This window comes from Lycium ferocissimum, chromosome 11 (assembly GCF_029784015.1).
Source record: "Lycium ferocissimum isolate CSIRO_LF1 chromosome 11, AGI_CSIRO_Lferr_CH_V1, whole genome shotgun sequence".
Lineage (NCBI taxonomy): Eukaryota > Viridiplantae > Streptophyta > Magnoliopsida > Solanales > Solanaceae > Lycium > Lycium ferocissimum.
Genome location: NC_081352.1, coordinates 24,622,528 through 24,644,414, shown reverse-complemented (window position 1 = coordinate 24,644,414; position 21,887 = coordinate 24,622,528). Strand labels below are relative to the sequence as shown.

At 42.4% G+C, this 21,887-nt stretch overlaps 1 pseudogene; it reads left to right on the top strand.

Moving 5' to 3' along the window:
* The window catches only part of LOC132037089 (uncharacterized), a 44,406-nt pseudogene extending 23,486 nt beyond the window's left edge, over window positions 1-20,920 (top strand).
* The last annotated feature ends 967 nt before the right edge of the window (window positions 20,921-21,887 follow it).

The window sequence follows — 21,887 nt, the reverse complement described above, 5'->3', positions numbered from 1 at the left end:
CTACTTACATCTCTACCACAGCGGGGTAATGATGGCTTTACAAGAGTCGATAATGCTACTATCGCATTAAATACAATCTACCAAGTCTGAAATTGGTTAACTTTTGTTTTTCTCGTTACCACCCAATGGTTAGAACTAATGTTTATATTGATTTAGAAGTCCTTCAACTAACAGAAAACATGTTCGCTATATTTGCTTTCTGAATTGACATAATTCTTGGGTAATGTCTAGGCCAATTTAGTTGACTACACAAATAAATGCAATACTCCAGTTGCCATGCTCTTTTCTGGCGGATTAGACTCTATGATACTAGCAGCATTACTAGATAAGTGCATGGATGCCAAATGTGAGTGTTTGTAACATCTGCTATATCCCTCTTGCTTGAGTTAAAATAGAACATTCTTTAAGTTCCTTTTGCTGCTTATTTACCTGTGGAAAATCTAATCCAGTCATGGTCTATTCTCGTGTTGTACTTGTAGATGAAATTGATCTGCTTAATGTAAGCTTTGACGGTCCATCTGCTGCTGATAGAATCTCTATAAGAACAAGAATAGAGCACCAAAGACTTGTGTTCATTTATTGAATCAATGCAGCCTTTATATACAAGAAGGAATAACCACTTCCTAAACTAACTCCTTTGAAAGAGGAGGACTAAACTACTTGCTAAGCTAACTCCTAGAAAAGGGAGATTTTATTGAGAAGATAAAAGACAACAAACTCCTAATGACTAGCTAAAGAAGTGGTCAACTCAGTTCTGATCAGCAGGTAACATGTGCTCTAATAATCTCTGCTAGGGCAGGTCTAAAGGAACTTCAAAAAATTTCCCGTTAAGAAGGTATCCATTCTCCTTCTTGTTTTTCTTATGTATCATTAGCAACTGTATCTCTTTGTGAGAAATCAGTAAGATGACACACATGATGCATGCTGATAATGGCCGGAATGATAAATCAAGTAAATTATGAGCCCGGATTTAAATGCAAGCATAGCTCTTGTGAAGAAAAATTGGGCATTGATGAAATTTGGCAATTTAAGAAATGGTCCTACTCAATGTACCTTCTTTAGATATAACAAAATTAGGTCACTCGTGTGAAAGCAAAACATTTTTTTGCAATGCAACTTGGTTTTGAGCCTCTACCATTTTGTTCTCTCGATTTTCCGTTTATCTCTTTCTTTTGAGGTTTGTTCATCATAAAATTGAGTTGCAGATGGAAACTTGTAGAGATTGATCTGGAAATTCGCACTGGTGACCTACGAAACGAAGCATGTCATGTCACCTAATAAATCCAAGTACCTACACATGGTATTTGTAAATCAATACCTATATGAATATGTACTGATTACTTTGTCATTTTGAACGATGATCAAATTGCTTAATTAATTCTTCCCTTGCTTCAGAATATTGGCATTGCTCGTGGTTGGCGTTGGTGGCGACGGTTGTTTGCATGATGAGGCAACGACGATACTTATGAGCGTGTCGAGTACAATCTGCTGACTCGGATTCTCTAGTTGTTACGGTGCGGATGAACAATGTCGGATATGGTCGGCATAGGACAAAATATAGAAACGGAAGGTAAAGTCCTCCTATTTATGAATTTCCCCCATCTTCCACCATCCAAACTATGTGAAAGAAGTTATTTTCCCCCTCATTCACAACAATCTGTGATGATATATACAAGCTAAGCTACATAAGGTAAGGCTCTAAACTAGGACCTAATGACCTATAATTAAGGAGCTAAATATACAAAGTCCATAAATAGCAAATATACACTAATCAGAATATATTGACATATATTCTAACACTCCCCCCATGATCTAAGCGGAGGAATTCACAACGCTTAGACTTGGATCGTCCGAAAATCCTCAAATAATACCAAAGGAAGACCCTTGGTAAATATATCTCGCAACGATAACGGGATGGGACATGTAGCACTCGAACTCGTCCACGAGCAACCTTTTCGCGAACAAAATGAATATCCATCTCAATGTGTTTAGTGCGTTGATCTTTGAGAACAGATTCCCGACAAGATATATCGCACTAATATTATCACAATAAACTAATGTAGCCTTTTGGATAGGACAGTGAAGTTCCAAAAGTATATTCTGCAACCAACAAGATTCGGAAACCACATTGGCTACCCCTCGGTACTCGAACGCACTCGACCGGGACAAGGTTGCCTGTCGTTTAGCTGACCAAGAGATCAAGTTATCACCAAGAAAAACGCAATAACCAGAAGTAGACCGCCTGGTATCTGGACATCCACCCCAATCTGCATCTGTATAAGAAACAAGAGTCGATGTAGAAGAAGGATAAAGATGGAGTCCATGTTCAAGTACCCGAATATAGCGCGTTAAAATGCGCTTGAGAGCGTGCATGTGTTCATCCTTCGGTCATGCATGAACAAGCACACACGTTGCACGGCATATGTAATGTCGGGTCGTGAAAGTGAGATATTGAAGAGCCCCGGCTCCTATAAAGGGATGGATCCTCGAACGGTGTGCTTAAGTAACCGAGCTTCGGTTTAGTATCAACGGAGTAGGTGCTAACTTACATGAAGACATCTTGCCAAGACGATCAATAATTTCTATGGCATATTTCTTCGTGACAAAAATAGACCACACACGCAATGACGGGTCACAAATATACCCAAAAAATAGCTAAGCTCACCCAAGTCCTTCATAGCAAATGCCGAGCTAAGAAGAGTAATGATAGACTTACGAAGCTCATCAGATGAAGCAGTCAAAATAATATCGTCCACATATAACAGAAGATAAGCCATAGATGTAGCCTTCCGATAGACAAACAGAGAATGATCTGAAGTACTGTGAGAAAACCCGAGAGTATGAACATAATCAGCAAATTTCCTGTACCAAGCCCGGGGAGCCTGTTTAAGCCCATAAAGAGATTTCTTCAACAAACACACATGATTGGGTTTTTCAGGATCCGAAACCCCATAGGCCGTGCACGTAGACGGTCTCTTAAGTTCACCATGTAAGAAAGCATTCTTGACATCCGATTGATGAATTGGCCAAGCTTTAGATAAAGCCGGCCGAGAATTGTGCGAATAGTAGCCGGTTTGACCACCGGGCTAAAAGTGTCACCACAATCCACTCCAACCTGTTGAGTTTTGCCATCACCTACAAGACGGGCTCTATGCCTCTCAAAAGAACCATCAGATTTTTCTTTATGAGCAAAAATTCACATAGACCAAATTACATTAACATCAGATAGACGAGGCACCAACTCCCACGTCTCGTTTTTAATAAGAGCATCATATTCGACATCCATAGCCTTTTTCCAATTCGGGTCACGAAGGGCCTACTGTTTTGGGTTACGGGGCGGTGGGGATTTAGAGACCGTGTAAAGAAGATTGAAGTTCTTTTTGGGCTTAAAAGATCCCATTTTGGTCGCGTGTAATAGCGAGTAGGAGGTGAGCGGGTGGAGGAGTTGGTATGGGAAGAGTTGGAGGAGATGGGCTGCAGGGGAAATGGGTAGAGACTGCTAACGAGGGCTTGTCCCGGTGGAGGAATATGGACGTTAGTAGAGGGTGGCGTCAACTGGGCTTGGGTGGCGGGAGGGAGGGCGACTCGAAATGGGTCGGTTTGGGCGGGTGGGGAAGTGGGCTCGAGTCCGGGCCATTTTGTGGTGTTTCATTTTAGCGATGAAAAATAAATGGATTACGGAGGGTGATAATCCATCATCGAAGAAACTATGTGTTATTTTGGGGAGTATGCAACTTTGTAAACGGGAATTGTGTTTCATCAAAAATCACATGACGGCTTATGATGATTTTCCGAGAAGACAAGTCATAGCATTTATATCCCGGTGATTAGACGGGTATCCCAAAAAAACACAAGGAGTTGAGCGGGGTTGGAGTTTGTTTATGGTAGTTGAAGGAAATAGAGATAACATAAACACCCAAAAACCCGAAAGATGAGAATAGGTCGGGTCCTTTTGATAAAGAATGCGAGAGGGGATTGATAGTTCAATAGCTTATGAGGAAGAATATTGAGGAGATAAGTGGCCATTTGCAAAGCATGATGCCAAAATGAGGGAGGTAAAGAAGCATGTGCAAGTAAATTGCGAACAACATTGTTAATCGTACGAATTTTTCTTTCGGCTTTTCCATTTTGAGGAGAAGTGTGAGGACAAGACAAACGGAAAGAAAGACCATGCTTTTTACAAAAATCCCAAAAAGGCCCATTATCAAATTCCCTACCATTATCACATTGTATGTTCTTTATTTCCCGTTGAAAGTTCTAAAATTTAAGATGGTGGAATAAGCATCGGATTTATTAGACAACGGAAAAGTCCATAAAAAATTAGAGAAATCATCCAACAATAAGATATAATATCTATGACCGAAGAACTCAAAACGTGCGATGTCAAAGATCGGTATGAACAATATCAAATGGCATAATAGTAGTAGAATTTGAAGAAAGAAAAGGCAATTTAATATGTTTCCCAAGAGGACATGAATGACAAATACTAGAATCCCTGCATTTATTACATTCAATAAAGTTATTCTTCCTAAGAGAACTCGAATATTAGCTCCCGGGTGACCCAAACGCTCGTGCCATAATGAAGGAGCTAAAGCAGCAAAAGTAGAATGAGAAGAGACATGTGGCGTGGTGATGGGATAGAGCATGCCCCGACTCTCACATCTCATTAGACGCATCCCCGTCTGAAAATCCTTCACAGAAAACCCAAACGGATCAAATTCAATTGAAATAGAGTTATCAGTTGTAAACTTCTAACGGACACTAAATTTTTGATAAGGTGAGGGGCATGGAGAACATTTTTAAGAGCTAAGGGAGGATGTAGAGACTCTAATTGTGTATGACCATAACCACGAATTGGAATAGACTGACCATTACCAACAGTTATACCACGATTATTACTCAAATTAAAATAAGACGTGAGATTACCTTGCCCGGATGTCATATGAGAAGCCGGCACCGTGTCCATGTACCGGTTCGGATCCGAGGAGTAATGCGAAGGTGTGCGCCGCCCTATATCGCCCGGGGGTCGGTCCGGTAGCCGAGTAGGCTTGCTGCGGTCTAGGCCCAAGAATACCCGGAGTTCTTCGGCGCCGGCCTTGTCGAAGTGGGCACGGCCCCATGGACCAGCGGGAAATGGGCATGGTGGAACTGCCCACTGCATCCATGGCCAAGGCCACTGCTGTGACAGCCACTGATTTGGGGCTTGCTGCTGGCCACCGTTCCACCTGCTGGTGCCGCCGCCTTTGCCCCCACCACCGGAGCTACCACCAGAACTCCCTTTGCCGCCGCCACGACCACCGGATGAGGAACGATTCTTCCCAGAATTGCTGCGGTGTTGTTGCCGTTTCCCACCATTATTATTACGGTGGGTTGAATGTTGATCAACATTCTCTTGAGAATCATCCAAGTCCCGGGCCACCATGGCAGAATAGGTGGCCTGAGTCGCCTTCTTCAGTCCCGCTTCTTCAAGAACGAGCATTGATCGGGCTTGATAAAATTGAGGCAAAGGGTCACTTTGACGAATTAGTGTGGCCACCCCCTTGTATGACTCGGTGAGGCCCGACACCAATTGGAGAACCAGCCGGCTATTGTCCACCGGAGAGCCGACGCTCTTAAGTTGATCCGACAACGACTTGAGATGTTGACAGTAAGCAGAGACATTTGGGAAATTCTCCATTTGTGTGTGAGTGAAATCATACTCAAGTGTGACGGCACGGGAGTGTTTGTTATCTTGGAATATATCACGCAACCTATTCCAAGCCTCCATTGTCGTGGTGTCGGGTTCAAGAATTGTGTGTAACAGATCATGAGAGATAATGGCGTAAATCCACTGAAGGACTGTAGCATCGAGAGTCGACCACAGTTCCTTCTCCTCTTCGGTCTTCGGCGTTTTCTCCTTTCCCGAAGCCGGAGGAATAATATGATCAAGTACCTTATGGGATCTTGCGTGAATTTTGAAAAGCTCCGCCCATGTCGCATATTGAACGTTCTCCATCTCAAGAGTGATGGGAACAAGATTTTTGATGTTCGAAACAGCAAGAGCAGGGTGAAAAGAGGACTTTGAGTCACCCATGGAGATGGAGAATTTAGAGAAGAAGAAGAAAGAATGCAACAAGAAGAGGGGCGGCTAGGGTGCGGAAGAGGGATGATCTTTTGCTAGAAATCTGATACCATGAAAGAAGTTATTTTCCCCCTCATTCACAACAATCTCAACAGTGATATATACAAGCTAAGCACATAAGGTAAGGCTCTAAACTAGGACCTAATGACCTACAATTATGGAGCTAAATATACAAAGTCCATAAATAGCAAATATACACTAATCAGAATATATTGACATATATTCTAACACTATGGAACTATGTAGAGGCGTGTACTGATTGTATGCTACCATCTGTTCCTCTGTTTAATCCGCTCCTGTTGATTCGTTCTTGTGATATTCACTGCATCTTCTTATGTGTGGTTTTGTCTTCCTCAAAAGTACTTGAGGCAACTATTACTTGGGTGCATTCATCCTCTTTATGATTTACAGCCTGTTTGGCCAAGCTTCCAAAATCTGTTGTTTGTCAGAAGTGCTTTTCTAAAAAGTACTTTTGGAAGTAGCAGTTTGTATTTAGCTAATTAATTTGAAAAGCACTTTTGCCAACATCAGAGCAGTACTTTATGCTTGACCAATGTTCCAAAAGTGCTTCTCGGGAGAAACTACTTTTTTTGTTAGTATTCAAAAACACTTTTTTTTTTCCTCCAAAAGCTTTGTAAAACACCTCAATTTGTTAAAATAAGTACTTTTTGAAAAAAAATAAACACTTTTGGCTTCCTGGAAGCTTGGTCAAACAAGCTATTAATGTTGCTACTTCCTCCTGCAGAGAAGTTGATTTAGTTCTTCTGAAAGCTTAAAGTGGTATTTGCTCACGTTCTAATGTTTGCTCGTTGGTCCTGTTCATTTGGTGTTGTATCAGCTCGTTAGGTCTGAATGATGAAATGAAACTAGATATGCAGAGGATTTGGAAGAGAAACCTTGGCAGAGATGATGTTGCTCCCAAACGCACACGCAAGTATACGTGGTCGTACAAGTAATATAGACTGTTAAGTCCGGATATCGATCCCACAGAGACTTAGATTCTACTGTTAAACTAATTCAAATTCGGATGAAACTATTCAAGAGAGTGAAAATCAAGATGTTTGTTGAACTAAACTATAACTGAAAAGTAAACAATTTGTGATGGGTGTTTGTTGTAACTGGGAATATCTTGACAAAGATTGTAAGAGTTATCAGATGAGAGAAAGATCTAGGGTCATGGCTTTCGACAATCCAGTTGATCTTCAGACAATTTCACCTATCTTATTTTACGGGTTACTAGTTGACGGGTTAATTATGCTTTATGATATTCTCTCGAACTACTCACAAGCACCGTAGATGTTCCGTAACGCCTAAATCTCTATGGTCGTTAGAGGTAACAAGAACGCATTTATTTCTCCGTATTCAACTAAGTAGGGCTAAAGGGTATATCTCTATCCTCAGTAGCGAATCGATTAAATCGAACAAACTCTATTTATTCTTATTACGTACGTGAATTCCCTTTCTCAAGTTCAATTCGCGCACCACAGATAGTGTCTAACTATTGGCCAGATAATCAAACAATTAAGATCAAGAATAAATAAGCAACCCAAAATATGGAAAATCAATAGATAATAATTGTCATCAAATCAACTTTCAAGTCTTTCGCCACAACCCTAGGAGTAAGAAGTTTAGCTACTCATGATTCGTTCATAGACAAAAGAATTCATGAATAATCTAGGGTTGAAAAAGATGAAAAATAAAAGAAACCTAGAGAGAGAAAAAGAGAACGGTGGCTTACAAATCCTTGAATAAATCCCAGAACACCGTTCTCAGCTATTCCACTGTCTATATATAGGCTAGGGTAAAAATAATAATTAAGGAATCCAAATCCTAGTCTAATCGGGAAAACATCCGCAGATCCCCGCTTTCCTCACGCGATGCGGAAGGATCGCGCAAGGATCTGCAGCTTCTCGCCTTTAGTCCGCGATGCGGGCTGATCGCCTGACTCTGATGCCTGAGTTTGGTTGTTCCGCTTTCTTCACGCGATGCGGGCGATCACGACTTTTCTGGAGCTTCTCGCGATCCTTCCGCGATGCGGAAGGAAAGCGATGTTCTGCAGTTGATTACTCTCCTTTTAGTTCGCCCTTTGCGGTTATCGACTCGTCACCTCGGCCAACCGACATCCGCTACGACTTCCAAGCATTTCAAGCACACTTTCCATCGTTTGTCGTCATCGTACCTATACACATAAAACATAACGACATAAGTTCAAATACGACGGTTACTTCATGAATTAGGCGATACAAGTCATAATAAGAGGTTGTAATACGACCTACAAAACACGATATTTGTGCCAAATATCACCACCCCCCACTTAGACTCTGCTCGCCCTCGAGCAGACACAAACCAACCTCAGACTCTACTTCCAGCCTACTCATTCAAACAGGTCTACAACGGGATTCGGCTAGTATGGCTAAGTCTTGAAACGAGATTCTCAACAACAAACCAGCGACCCAGATTGCGAAACCCATGCCAAAGGTTTTAAAAGCCTCATTTTCAGCACTAAGTACTTCTTTTCAATGAAAACATTTCGACTTTCAAAACAGTTGACTCAACGACACCACTTTAACGCATATAGGTAATCTTATGATCAAGAAATCAACACTTCACCACTCTATTGCTAGTTATGTGCCCTCACCACAAAAAAAAAAAAAAAAAAAAAAAAAATAGTCCATATCTCATCAAGAATCATATGTTTAAATCAATGGACCTGGAATCAGTAATGCACTCACTCTCACAAAGAACGTCACATGTAATGTACGACATACCATATGCTTGCCCGTAGTGTAACCACTCCACTAATACACGTAAGGCGATCCTAGAATCAAGTAGGACTTCGAGGGCTGTAACGTAGGCTAAGGGACGGGTAGAAATTATTTGGATAATAGTGACTAACCTCCCTAAGCACTTTAATTCATTATACATTCGTCCTTCGTGCACGATTTCTTTCTTAGCCCTTTATTTAGCACCAACCAACTTTTAAATTTCTCCCAATTCACCCATTTTCTTTGTTTAAGCACCACCCTTTTAAAAGTCACACAAGTTAGAAGGAAAACTTTTTCACTGCACAAAACAACATTTTTTTTTTTTTTTTTTTTTTTTCAATTCCCAACTAACAAGTGAATTTGTTCTTTTCATTCGGTGCTCCCATTGTCTTCCTAGATTACAATTAACAACCATTTTTCCTCTTTATTTCATATCCCAACTCCCATTATACATGTAAATGGTTAAAGTGCTTCAGGAGTGTTTTGGATCAAACATTGAGTTTTATAGAACGAAGGGGTAAAGGCTAATTAACTGCTATCAAAGAAAAGGCTAAAGGCTCAAAAGGGTTAACTAGGGTGTTATTTGCAAGTTGGTAGGATAACTTGTTAGGCTCTTTAGTGGCTAATCAAAGAAACGCCTCTATCACTTTCTAGGTGCCGCCAAACTTCATTTCGCTTTGTGAACACACAGGGCAAGTTCTAGATGTCAATACCAAACATGGATATAAACAAAAATCCTTACACACACATGGCACACAATTAACGCAAGAGGGATCCGGTTGTCCCTCGAATCAAACAGCAATGAAAAACAACAATGCCAAGTGGGTCATCCGAGTCACAAAGACCAATTTCAAGTGTTTCCAAGAAAAGTAATACAATTTCACGGCATGCTTTCATAAAACAATTCAAGATCGCTAGTATGCCTAGACTTCGCCTATCCCGTGCACCTAGCATTTGAAAGTACCTAGCCTACGGACTGATTTTCCCTCAAGCAGGTTGTCATCCACCCGTCATTAGGAAAAGCCCTTTCTATGACTAAAGAAAAAAATCTACCTATGCCCGGTTCAAAGGCCCCCCCTCGGGAAAGAACCGAGGCCATAAGAAAACCAAAGGGGGTAGATGATGAGTGCCTACTAATGAGAGACTTAAGAAGTTATCAAAGAAAAATAAGGAAAATAAAATCTTTTTGAATTTTTTTTTTTCGACACTAAGACGCAAAACTACTAAAAAAAAAATCCTAAGGCATACTAATCATCATCCGCAACCTCAAAACATGTTGTTACAAACCAGGGACGTATTTCCCCACCCCACACTTAAAGGTATGCACGCCTCTCAATGCATGTATATATATGAAATCGAGATAAAACGCAAATGAGGTCGAAATACTCCCCGGGGCCCACTAGGGCCTAATCGTCCTCATCGAGGAAATCCTCATCATCGCCCGCGCCTTCGGTGGCGCGGCGTCTTCTTCCTCTTCATTGTCGTCGCCTTGCATCGGCGACTCCTCCTCATCCTCGTCTTCGAGCGCGGTCGGTACTCGGTCGCCCGAGTTCTCGTCCTCATCCGCGGGTGGGCGAGATAGCTCGCCCACCAACGCCCCGAGAATGTGGGGTGTGTGGGTTATCAATGAAGACCTTGGTGAGATCAATATCAAAATGCTCACTCGCAACTATCATCCCCGAGTACACCGAGCTAGTACGATGGGCGGGCGTACCTCTCCTCCGGGGTCAAGCGATATCCGGATACACTTGCCGGGGCCATGACATTGGAGATATCGAGTGGGTCGACGGCGCATCAAGTACTCTATCAGTAGAGTACGCTAAGTCCGTGTCGAGCTGCATTAGGTAGGAAGTGAGAGTGTTTCCATAACTTAGCCGTGTTGACTTCCCAGCACGCACTCGGCGGATTTCCTGCAGCATCCAATACCCTATGTTGACCGGTTGCCCCGTCATCAGGAAGTACACAAGGCATACTCTCTCCCGTTGTACCTCCGAGAAGTGATCAAGTGGCATTATTCTCGCATTTAGGAGGCGCAGCCACGACACTCGGCCTCTCTACAAAAGTTGCTCGCTCGTGCTTCTATGCTTCCAAAGAGGCCGGAATAGTGTGCCCATTGAGCCTTTGAGTTGGTTCCACACGAGAGTCTCCCGGATGGCCCTATAATCCGGCCTTTTGATGAACTCTAGTAAGGGCTCGACGGGCACATCCGGACGCCGATTGCCCCGCACAAGGTCGATGCGGGTTAGTGGCACCCAATTTCGCCGTAAGTACACGAGAATGCGGAATCCGGCGGTTTGGTATGCAAGCATAGAATTCCATGACCAAATCGACATTCTTTGGGCCCGGTTGCTCAAACACCGAGCGTCACCCCATGGCAACTATACGGTCGTGGATATCCGGAAATTCTTCTTCGGAGAGGGGCTCGGCGATAGCTCGTTCATGGGTGTACCCCTTCGAGGTGTCAAACCCCGCATACCATTCTGCTCCTTCCCCCAAGAGACGGGGTGTGGTTGTCCTTTTAGTCGCTGGAGGAATGACAACCGCGGGATGCTTACCCTTTCCGGATGTTTGCCCCTTTTTCTCTTTGGGCGGGTGTTGTGTTCGCCCTCTTTTTGTACCTTGGGAGGAGGAGGCGGCAGCTTTGCCCTTGGATGTAGTGTTAACCATTTTTCCTGCAAAACGACGCATTACCAAACGAGAGGTGCAGGTTAGTCATGACGGGGTCGTGAAACAACCCCACACTTACTTCAAACTATATTGTGCAAAGAAAAATCAAAAGAAGTTAACTACTTCTACAAGACCTAGCAAACAAAAACGAAGTACGCGATTGTCATGTTGCCTAGGACGGAACATGAATCACCCTTTTCCAATCCGCCCTCACAATTCGAATTTGAGGGTGCGAGGAATTTCACAAAGGGTCCTATGCTCGGTAAATGGTCCATTGCTACTCAAGACTTCACAATGTCGCAAAAACCTGTTTTAAGACTTTTATCGAACACCTTGTGGGCGTAAAATCGTCCCTTAACTTTGAGTCACAATGGGAGGGTTGAAGAACCGTCCCTTATGCAATGGGAGTCATATTCTAGCCACATTCATACCTAACACAAGCAATACCAATCCCCCGCCCTCACAATTCGCCCGTACCCAACATCACACTTTCTGCGTCCCAACACAATGACAAGAGAGAAAAAAAATAGGAAAGAGGAACACTTACCTTGTGGTATTGATGTGGGATGGATTACCACTTGAAGTTGTTTGTGTTAGAGAGGGAATGGGGATGGAGGGTGATGTTGTTTTCGTATATGAAAGGAATGGGAAGGGTTGGGGATTGCAGTGGGATGAAAATGAGGGGAGGGGGCCGTGTATACCCTATATTAAGAAACTGAAATTACAAACCGGGTCGACCCGCGCGATCCTTCCGCATCGCGTGATGATCGCGCAAACCTGCAGGATTTCAGGCGATCCTTCCGCATCGCGTGAGGATCGCGCAAAGCCTCAGGAATTCAGGCGATCCTTCCGCATCGCGGATTGATCGCGTAAATCACTGGGCACCTCGTCTGTTTTCTCCATTTTTTTTTTTATTTTTTTTTTTCGCCCAATTCCTGCAACATGAACAAAAGTGACTTATATCTACAAAAGGTTGGGTTGCCTCCCAACAAGCGCCTTAGTTAGGGTCGTGGCACGACACTTTTCTTTTTTTTTTTTTTTTATTTTACACACACGGGTTGCCTCCCGAGTAGCGCCTGATTTAACGTCGCGGCACGACGCAGGCTCCCTTCAAGCCTCTTCTAGATCGATGGTGGTTTTGGCGCGGTCAGTGGCCTCCCCGTAGTAATGCTTAACTCTCTGTCCGTTCACCAAGAATGTCTCATCCGAGTGGGGTCTTTTAAGCTCAACGAAGACCATGTGCGGTCCTCGAACTACCTCGAATGGTCCAGGACCATTTGCTCTTTAACTTTCCACCGAAAATCTTGACTGGAGTTATACGGCAATACTAACGCCGGGCTCAAAGTCACGAGATTGGATGCGCGTCATGAATTCTTTTGCGCGCGCTCCTTATACATTTCGCGTTTTCATAAGCATGATAGCGAAATTCCTCCAACTCGTGCCCTTGCAACGATCTCTTTTCTCAGCTTGAACCATGTCGAGATTGACTTCTTGATTGCCCAATATGCTCTATGCTCAAGCTCGGCGGGTAGATGACATCTTTACCAAAAACGAGTTTATAAGGAGATGTACCGATCGGAGTTTTGTAGGCGTTCGTATGCCCACGAGAGCGTCATCAAGCTTCAATGACCAATCTTTTCTACTTACACTCACAGTCTTTTCCAAAATCCTCTTGATTTCCCTATTCGATACTTCCACTTGACCACTTGTCTGAGGATGATAGGCAGTTGCTATCTTATGCTTCACCCATACTTGAGCAACAATTTATCAAAGAGCGATTGCGAAGTGCGTACCTTGATCAACGATGATGGCCGCGGGGTCCCAAACCTCGTAAAAATATTCTTTTTCGAAGCGCGCCACCACACTAGCATCATTGGTGGGAAGTGCAATGGCCTCCACCCACTTCGAAACATAGTCTACACCACCGCCAATATGTATTTATTCCCTTGGATGGTACGAAGGGCCCGTGAAGGTCAATACCCCACACGTCAAACAACTCGATTTCAAGATGCCCTTTAATGGCATTTCATGACGCTTGGAGATATTTCCGGTTCTACGACTATCACGTACTCGTACAAATTCATGACATCTTTGAACAACGTCGGCCGGTGGAAGACCGGGCTCTATACAACGTGTATTACGTACACTTGATGTCCTCGTAGGGTGATGAATGACAACGAGAATCGGCGAGACCTCGTCCTGCGGAACACATCTTCGATTGGGCGATGCCAACCGTAAAGATAGGGCTCATCCCACGCATAAACGGCCCATGCCGAATCCGCTTCTTCTTCTCGTGATTAGCACCGGGGGGTAGATCTCGCTCACTATAAAAGTTCACCATGTACGCATACCATGGCACCTCAACTGATTTAAGAGCGAAAAGGTTTGTTCGTCGGAAAAGTTTCATTAATCCCCATTGCTTCATCCACGTGTTCCCGATCTTCTAACCTCGATAAGTGATCCACACGATTTTCTGTGCCCTTTCGATCAAGAATCCTCGATGTCAAACTCTTGAAGCCGGACGGCACCCACGAATAAGTCTCGCTTTGCATCCTTCTTTGCAAAAGATAACGAGAAGCTACTTGATGTGATCGGTGTATACAATCGCCTTTGTGCCCACAGATATGATCGGAATTTGTCAAAGGCGTAGGCAACGATAACTCCTCTCTGTCGCGGTATAGTTCATGCAGGCGCATCGAGTGTCTTCTTTGGCATAGTAAATAGGATGAAAAATCTTGTCCCTTTTTTGACCAGAGGACGGCCTCCAGCGCAAAATCACGGCATCACACATCAAAATAAACGGCGAGAGACAATCGGGTGCGATGATAATAGTGGCGACACTAACCTTCGTTTCGAGTTCTTCAAAAGCCGTCGAACAGGCTTCATTAAACACAAACTTCACATCTTTCTCTAAGCTTGCACATTGGATTAGCGACTTTAGAAGTCTTTGATGAACGTCGATAGAATCCTGCGTACAAGAAAGCTGTGTCACCCCGGACCGAAACGGGTGGTGGCAATTTTTCATTGCTTGATCTTCGCCTTATCAACCTCTATTCCCTTGCTCGATATCTTGTGCCCCGAAACGATTCCTTCTCGTACCATGAAATGGCATTTTCCGATTGAGGACAGTTCGTTTCCTCGCGTGAGGGCTAGCACGGCGTCAAGATGATTTAGCGATCATCGAAAGAATCTCCAAAAACGAGAGAAGTCATCCATAAATACCTCACGTAATTTTCCACCATATCGGTGAAAATAGCCATCATCATCGGCGGAAAGTACAGGGCATTGCACAAACCGAAGGGCATCCTCGGAATGCAAACGTGCCATATGGACATGTGAATGTGGTCTTCTCTTGATCTCGGGTGCAATCATGATGCGGTTGTGGCAGAGTAACCATCAAAAGCAATAATAGCCAAACCCGACCAACTTTGTCGAGCATCGATCCATGAAGGGCAAGGAAGAGTGATCTTTTACGGTGGCGTTGTTCGGCTTGCGATAATCAATACATATCCTCCAACGTAACGATCGTTGAGGCACCAATTCGTTCTTTCGTTTTCCGCCTGGTGTGCCCTTTTCTTCGGGACACGTTGTCGGGACTCCCCGATTCTTTGTCGAGAGATGGGATAAATAATGCGTGTCAAGCCACTTGATTACCTCTTTCTTCACCACCTCCTTCATGGGTTCGATCGCCTGCGGCCCCTCGATACTGGAAGCTGGCTGTCTTCCTCCGATAATATTTTGTGCGTACAGAATGAGTTATTAATACCCGAATATCGGTAGCGACCACGAGGAGCTCGGACTCGATCTGCGAGTACTCGCAACACACGTTCAACCTGCACATCATTCAAATAAGCGAGGATTATGGGCAATGTGTCTCCACTACCCAGAAAGCATAGCGGAGATGAGACGGTAATGGTTTCAATTCAAGAACCGAACCTCCTAAATAGATGGTTTCGGCTTCTTCCGTGACTCCGGTCTCTCTAGCTCCTCAGCTGGTGTACGTGCTCGTAGATAAGCACATGAAGTGTCAAGAATACTAAGACACTCTTCCACTTTGCGTCGATTTTCAGATCTTCCCCATACCCCACCTAAAAATTTGTCTCAACGGATCTCGCGAAACTAGAAAATGATCTAACTCGGCATTAGTGAGCTCGGGTTCCACCATGGAAATCATCTTCAACTCCTCATAATGGGCTGGAAGCTTGGTAGCTTTAAACACATCAAAAGTTGCCTCTTGTCCATTAACTGTCATGGACATCTTCCCATCCTTCACTCGGATTACAGCATCAACAGTAGCCAAAGAACCCTCTCCCCGTGATGAGAGGAACATTTTTATCGCCTCGCCAATCCAAGTATCACAAAATCAACCGACGAGAATAAACGGGCCGACCTTCACAAGAACATCTCAATAATGCCATCGGGATAAGCGAGAGATCGATCCGCCAGCTAACGAGTAATAGTGGTTGGCCTAGGATCTCCCAAAGCCCCGACGTTCGGAACACAGAAGTGGGCATCAGATTAATACTCGCACCTAAATCACACAATGCTAGCCCAACTTCAATGTTTCCAATTGTAATGGAAATTGTGAAGCTGCCTGGATCTTTCAACTTGGGAGGAATCTTACTCCTCACTCTGGAACACTCCTCAGTAAGTGCAACAGTTTCGAACTCTGTCCATCGCCGTTTGTTTGCAACCACATCTTTGATATATTTAGCATATTTTGGGACTTCTTGCAACGGCTCACCAAAGGTATGTTGATGTGTACTGCTTTAAGAGTTCAAGGAATTTCTTGCGAAATTTGAATACGCTTTACGTTGAAATCGTTGTGGAAAGGGAGGGGGTGGGCGCACCACTTCCTCTACATGTTGCTGCGGCATGTTTGCTTTAGTTCGGCTAAGCAAGGGGATCGATTAACTGCCTCTTCTAGGTTTTCTTCTTCGGTGGCGCTTCTTGAGCTCTCTACCATTCCTCAAGGTAAAGCCTTGCATTCTGCTCGGGTTCTTTTCGGTATCACTAGGGAGAGCACCGGAGTACGACGTCGCATAAGAGCTAGCGCCTTGTCGACGCTCAAGCTCATGAATAGATTTGCGTCTCGCTGCGAATTTTCGATTTTTCTTCTTCAACGTCACGATTACGAGCAATGGTGGCTTCATCATCTCCTCTAAGTGCTCGGTGACGGAGCTTGAGGTTCTTGAAAATTGTGCGGTTTGTGAAAATCCAGCTTCCCAAATGGAGTGTTGTAGTTGTTTCCATAATAGTTTCCCGATTTCCGCTACCACGATTTTCTTTGTCCCCTGAAAATAAACGGACTGCGGATTCGATGGACAATTGTTATAGTCATGAGGTTCACACTGACCTACATCTTTACAACGAATATCTTTGATATCTTGTTGGTTGAATCTGTGAGCTTGAGGAAACACCTCAACATCACGTTAGTAAGAGTGCCTATATCGGCCGAATAGGCTGTGACATCATCAACTTTAAGAACCCCGGCGGCCTTTTGTGGTAACCCTCGGCTAGTCTCGTGATATTCATGATGGCCTCGGAACGTCATCTCAAGAAGATCTTCCATCTCTTCATATGTTTTGTTCAAGATGCCGCCCTTGGTGAAGCATTCAACGGGGCCATGATTCGTGGTTAAGTCCTTCTACGAAATAGTTGCCAATGATCTCCTTTGGCTGCGTGATGGGGAAATCGTTGTGAGATAGCCCTTATATCTCTCCCAAGCGTGTGGCGAGAGATTCGGAATCTTTCGAGTGAAGTTAGCAATTCTTCCTCGCGGCTCCTTTTTTTTCTTGGGTGAGAAGAATGCGTGATAAACTTATTGGATAGTATCTCCCGAAGTAATAGACCTGAGGTAGATTAGTCAACCATTCACCCTTGCTTCGCAATCAATGAAAACGGAAATAAGGATAGCTTCACATAATCATCGGGGACATCTCTATCGGAAATTCTCGCTTAATTCCTGTTGCATCGAGTGCTTATGCGGGTCTTCACTAGATTTACCCGTATCTTTGCGGCACGTATGTTGCACCGCCGCCTTTGTTCCTTCTTTTAGCTCAAAATTTCCGGTGATTTCGGGCCTAACAATAGCTTAGCAATAGTTGCCGGACTAGGCCTAGCATAAGCGGAGAGAAGAATTCGTTGTTCTTGCGCTCTTGCACACGATTCGCATCGCCGTCTCGCTCCATCCTCTCTTTTGTTTAAGCGAGCCTTCTTGCTTCGTTAGCCATTCTTCTTTGTCGGTGAAAAGTTCTTTCGATTTCGTGATCAAGATCAACTAACGGTGCTCCTGAACTTCGAGTGCGTGGCATAAACCAGAGAAGCCTGAAGTGACACAAGTAGAACAACGAAAAAGTAAAGACTTGAATAGAAAAACAAACTTAAATTAGAAAAACAGTAAATTTTTCTAAGTCCCCGGCGTGAGCGCCAAAAACTTGTTGCTCCCAAACGCACACGCATAGTATACGTGGTCGTACAAGTAATATAGATTGTTAAGTCCGGATATCGATCCCACGAGAGACTTAGATTCTCTTGTTAAACTAATTCAAATTCGGATGAAACTATTCGAAGAGTGAAAATCAAGATGTTTGTTGAACTAAACTACAGAAAAGTAAACAATTTGTGATGGGTGTTTGTTGTAGCGGGAATATCTTGACAAAGATTGTAAGAGTTATCGGATGAGAGAAAGATCTAGAGGTCATGGCTTTCGACAATCCGGTTGATCTTGAACAATTTCACTATCTTATTTTAAGGTTACTAGTTGACGGGTTAATTATGCTTTATGATATTCTCTCGAACTACTCACGAAACTGTGGATGTTCTTTGTAACGCCTAAATCTCTATGGTCGTTAGAGGTAACAAGAACGCATTTATTTCTCCGTATTCAACTAAGTAGGGCTAAAGGGTATATCTCTATCCTCGATGGCGAATCGATTAAATCGAACAAACTCATTTATTCTTATTACGTACGTGAATTCCCTTTCTCAAGTTCAATTCGCGCACCACGGATAGTGTCTAACTATTGGCCGGATAATCAAACAATTAAGATCAAGAATAAATAAGCAACCCAAAAATATGGAAAATCAATAGATAATCATTATCATCGAATCAACTTTCAAGTCTTTCGCCACGAAACCCTAGGAGTAAGAAGTTTAGCTACTCATGATTCGTTCATAGACAAAAGAAGTCATGAATAATCTAGGGTTGAAAAAGATGAAAAATAAAAGAAACCTAGAGAGAGAAAAAAGAAGCGGTGGCTTACAAATCCTTGAATAAATCCCGGCCACCGTTCTCGGCTATTCCATTGTCTATATATAGGCTAGGGTAAAAATAATAATTAAGGAATCCAAATCCTAGTCTAATCGGGAAAACATCCGCGAGATCCCCGCTTTCCTCGCGCGATGCGGAAAGGATCGCGCAAGGATCTGCGGCTTCTCGCCTTTAGTCCGCGATGCGGAAGGATCGCTGATCGATGCCGAGTTTGGTTGTTCCGCTTTCTTCGCGCGATGCGGGTGATCGCGACTTTGCGGAGCTCTCGCGATCCTTCCGCGATGCGGAAGGAAAGCGATGTTCGCACGATTGATTACTCTCCTTTTAGTTCGCCCTTTGCGGTTATCGACTCGTCACCTCGACCAATCGTCATATGCTACGACTTCCCAAGCATTTCAAGCACACTTTCCATCGTTTGTCGTCATCGTACCTATACACATAAAACATAACGACATAAGTTCAAATACGACGGTTACTTCATGAATTAGGCGATACAAGTCATAATAAGAGGTTGTAATACGACACAAAACATGATATTTGTGCCAAATATCAATGACAAGTGTATTGCTGACAATGGTAAGGAGGTAGTTGAATTGCTTCAATGGAGTACTTTCTCATATTATAGTTACAGTCAACTTATTTTCTATTTTTTCAAGGCCAGGTTCCCTTTCTTGGATGAGGATGTCATCAGGATTTTGCTAGATATTCCATTGTGGGAGATCGCCGACCTTGATCAACCAAATGGTATCGGTGACAAGAAAATCTTGAGAGAGGTTAAACTTTTGAGCTTATCTTAGACTTGGTTTGGAAATTATAATAACAATGATAGTGAGTTTATAGTTTCTTGGAGGATGTCGCAATCCTTTGTTTATATCTGTACTTCGTGTCTACCTTAAACAGAAACCTAATCCTTACTTCGTTCTCCTCTAATTGCATTGGTTTTGCTCTTCCTCCTTACTGAAGTCTTTCACTTTTATTATTTTCTTTTGAACACATTTACTTGGTGTATCTGGAGCAGCCTCTCTGCCGAAAAGAGCAATCCAGGTATCTGTTGTTTGCTCTTCATCTGTTGTTGAGTCAATATTCTCTTACTAATATTTGATTCACAAAAAGCCATCTTAATTGAGGAGTTTGGCTTCCACTTTTTTTCCCCCCTTCATTTAGTGAGTTATCGATTGAGCATATTGTGGCTTTCTCCTGTATGCATGCCCTCTGACAGCAACTTTAAAAGCTGTAAAGAATAATTAGTAACAGACAGTGTCGAAATAATTGTTCATCTTATGAGTTATGGATTCTAATCTTTTAAATTTATTGGCTTCTAAGTTAATAATTTGAACATATTCAATGGATTTTTAGGACAAATGAGGAGTTTGAACCAAAGTTACTAGGTTCGGCCGAACTTGTAGCCGGTATTCTCCCTCCCCTACTGATTAGTAATAGCATGCACTAAAGTTGATTGTGATATATTTGTTAATCATATAAATGTATCACTATATACATCTCCTTTCCCCTCGTCCTCGTCCTCAGCACAAACGGCTTTTGTGTGATTTCTCCAAATTTGCAGAATTGTCAGAAGAATAGTTTTGAAGTTTGTCTAAACAAGATAAAAACTTTCTATTATTCAAGGACCAAATGGCACTCCTTTTATCATACTGTTGATATCCATTTTGCCAATAGAGTTTACATTCACAATCAACTTGGTTAGAATTTTAGGTACCAGTTGTTGCTTGTTAGTTCCATTGCTCAAATTTTTAACATGACAAGTTGACTCAACTATGTTTAAACTTTTATCTTTCAGTTTGGTTCAAGAATTGCTAGAGAATCAAATCCGAAGAATTTTGGAAGCAACCGTGCAGCCAATCAAGCATCTGCCGGAAGTGTAATAATATGTGGAAATAACTCATAATCCCATATATATATGTGTACCATTAGATCATGCCCAGTACTTTTGCTGGAGCCTTGATCAAGTCCATTCAGGATCACAAGTCAACTCCATTCAGCTGGTTCCATTAAATTGTTAAAGTGATGACTCATCCCGCGTATTATTTTGTAGGACGATTTTGGGAGTCCAGGATCTAGATACTATCATTTGTATTCGTGTTCGATACAGTGAACACTTCTCTCTGATCTTTTTGTAGAACGATACAATGGAATGCTCGGGTTTTCTGGAAAAAATGAAATAGAGTTATGTCAATATTGCTTCTACTAGGTTGTGCTCACTGTCTTTCAATTGTCTATAGGCTCCCTTTATCTGCACCTTGTGCAAAGATTATTTTGGACCAAAGGACCCATTTTTGATTTCAAATTATATATGTTGATTTAAAGTTGAAATTTTGTTTGAGAACGATGAGTTTGGATTCTAAAAAATTATATTTTTCCTAATGTGACGCATTAAAAATACCTTAATTTATGAGCTATCAAAACCTTTTCAGCTCTAACAATCTTACTAAAAACCATAGTTCATAAACTCAAGGTATCAAAATATATTTCATCATAACTTCAAATTTAAACTCCAAAATGCATGGACCTGAAATCATTGATTTGAAGTTGAAATTGCGGTTGGACATACAATTCGAAATCATTCAGAAATTGTATATGTACAGATTATTATTGCGAGTTGTTGGATAAACTTATGAATACATGCATGATTATAATAAAAATTGCAAAGTTTAGTACGTGTTAATTAATAGGTAAATTATTAGTAGTATTAATTAGTAAGAGATTCAAGTCAATGTTAATAGCTACTTTTGACACACGAATCAATGAATTTTCCGATGAAATAGTTAAAAATAATTAAATAGGATATCACAAAACAAAAAATAAAAACGAAGAACAAAAAATGGAAAAGAAACGGTCGAACGTCCGACCCTGTGGTTAAGGGCCACAAGCTCTAACCAACTGAGATATTCCAGCGCATGCTTAAAGCTTAAAGTTGTGACTAATCAACTCATACTCATTGTGAAACTTACTTCTTGACTTTTATGCAGCTCCTATTAATTAATTTAAGATTTTTTTTTTGGGCAACTTTTATATATTACCATCCATTTGTTTATCCTTTCTTT